We start from the raw sequence: 2,602 nt of genomic DNA on the forward strand, positions 1-2,602 counted from the left end.
ACTTAGTCCTTGTCACTCTCAGCCAGCTAAACGTGTACTAGATAAATCCACCTGAAAAAAGAGGGAGAAAAGTGTTTGCTGAGAGAGGGGGACCTATCCTATAAAAAAAGAAAGAGAAAAGAAAATAAATGAGGAATTTTTATGAGGATTTTGGAGATTGATTTTCTCTGCAAAAAACTCGTGTAAAAAATTGAAAGAAGAAGGAGAGGGTAATAGCTTAAGAGGAAAGTAGAGACACAAGTAAAGGGACGAACAATCAGCCTTGGGTCCTTCACAATTTAGCAATGTCGAAGTGAAAGCTAAAGTGGCGAAAGCTTCCTACAGTTCTACCTTCATTTTGTTAATTAATCTCTATGATTTCTATGTTAATGAAGATGCTGAATGTTATTCTGATTTTGGATTTTAAATCCCAACCCATGAGCTAATTTCATTTGGGTTAGAATTACTTGATCTATCTTGATATATTTGATAATCAGGATGACATTTAGAATTGATCTATTGTTTTATTCGATTTGGATTATTTTAAACATATGCAGGCAAGCTCCAAACATAGATGAATGCATGGTATATTCTTACATTTGATTTAATTCTGAAAAGATTAAATAAGTTGGATCGTGATCGAATGATACAAGCGAGTACACAAGTGAGTACTTGTAGCACTCTAGACATAGAGTTGTGATCTATATAGAGTGAGGAAGAATAATATTAGGTATTGTTCTTAATCTAGGGATTGTTAGGCCACATATTCAAGCTTAGCATTTTGAGTTGAAACTAGTGATGTTTCAAATGCTACAAACAGTCTGACAATTCAGTAGATTGCCTACTGAAGATCAGTGACTGCATTTAAGACTCTTTCTAGAGGTCTGTGATCCATTCAGACAGCAAGGTACTCTTGAAGATGCCCTAAGACTCAAGCTATTTCCTTGCTCATTGAGAGATAGTGCCAGAGCATGGTTGAATGCTTTGCCATCAGGAACAGTCGTATCTTGGAATGAACTTTGTCAAAGATTTTTGTTGTGATACAACCCTCCAAACATGAATGCCAAATTGAGGGATGATATTACATCTTTTCGGCAATTTGAAGATGAGACATTGTATGAAGCTTGGGAGCGATTCAAGGAATTGATTAGAAAATGCCCAATGCATGGTTTCCAACATTGGACGTAAATGGAAATGTTTTATAATGGATTGAATGCACATACATGAATGATAGTTGATGCATTTACCAATAGGACTTTGCTAGATAAATCATATAATGAGGCATACAAAAATTTGGAAAGGATAACTAACAATGATTATCAATATCCAACTACAAGAATGGGTACTGGCAGAAGAGATCCTGGAGCTATGGAGCTTGATGTGATCACTTCATTAACAGCTCAGGTATCATCCCTAACTAATATGATTAAAACACTGAAAAGACCAATTGTAATGCAAGAAATGAAAGCAGCAAAAATGACATGTTTTTATTATAGGGAAGTCATGTTTTTGATGAATGCCCATCGAACCCAGCTTCAGTATGTTACATGGGAAATTCCAATCGAAACAATAACCAATATTTCAATACATACAATCTAGGATGGAAACAACATCCTATTTTCAGTTTGAGTAATCAAAGAGTGAGAAATTCTAGAAATGTTATTCGACAGAATGTCACACGTGCACAATCTGGATACAACCAACCTATGCCATGGAAAAATGTTTAGCAAGGTTCATCATCATCTTCATCTATAGAAGCTCTATTGAAGAAATACATGGAAAAAAACGATGCTATAATACAGAGTCAAGCTGCATCTTTAAGTGCTTTAGAGAACCAAGTGGGGAAAATTGCCAATACATTAAGCTCAAGACCACAAGAAGAATTACCGAGTGATACTAAAAATTCAAGATTTCAAGGGAAGGAATACTGCAAGGCCATTACACTCAGAAGTGGTATTTAGCTACCTAAAGTTGTTAATGATACTTGTAACTCCCTAAATTTTGGGCTTAAAAGTATTAGGCCTTGAGCATGGGAATAGTTAGGAGGCTGCACATAAATGTTTAACTGTGCAAGAAAGTGACACAACTGTGTATTTGCTTCAGTGGTTAAGTGTTCTGAGTGTTCTGGGAAGTGTTTGAGAAGTCTTGGGTTCAAGCCTGGGCATGTGCAAAAAATTTTTTTTAAGGAGTAAGCCCTGTCTCTAGTCAGTAGGCTTTTAAATGAAAATGGGTAAAGCATGACATAATGAGCCTATTGGACTAAGGGGTAAGTGACGTGTTACCTATGCCAGAGGGCTGAGGTTCAAATCTTGGTGAAGGCAATGGAGTGTTTTATTTTGTTGCTCTTACCGTGTGAGTGGCTAAGGTTGACCAAAAATCTACTGAGTTGAGTGGAGTTTGAATTGGTGATTGAGGAGATATTTGAGGAGGGATTTTAGGAGAGAATTATGGGAGGTTAAGGTGAGAGGGAGTAGTGTGCTGGTTTTGAATTGTGGCACTCAAGACTTTCAATTTTGGTGAGTTTAGCCATTCTATTTTCATTTGCTATGATCATTTTGGCTTTCATCTTTTTCTCTAACGGTTGAATAGTGCTAGGAAGGTTTAAGAGTATCATTCGTTTTTG

At 36.4% G+C, this 2,602-nt stretch overlaps 1 non-coding gene across 1 annotated transcript; it reads right to left on the reverse strand.

Moving 5' to 3' along the window:
- Positions 1 to 1,044: 1,044 nt before the first annotated feature.
- LOC128294753 (small nucleolar RNA R71) lies at positions 1,045 to 1,151 on the reverse strand. The gene has a single exon (XR_008285060.1). It is a non-coding gene; the product is annotated as a small nucleolar RNA R71 (small nucleolar RNA).
- Positions 1,152 to 2,602: the final 1,451 nt, after the last annotated feature.

The sequence above is a fragment of the Gossypium arboreum genome, chromosome 6 (genome assembly GCF_025698485.1).
Source record: "Gossypium arboreum isolate Shixiya-1 chromosome 6, ASM2569848v2, whole genome shotgun sequence".
Taxonomy (NCBI): Eukaryota; Viridiplantae; Streptophyta; class Magnoliopsida; order Malvales; family Malvaceae; genus Gossypium; species Gossypium arboreum.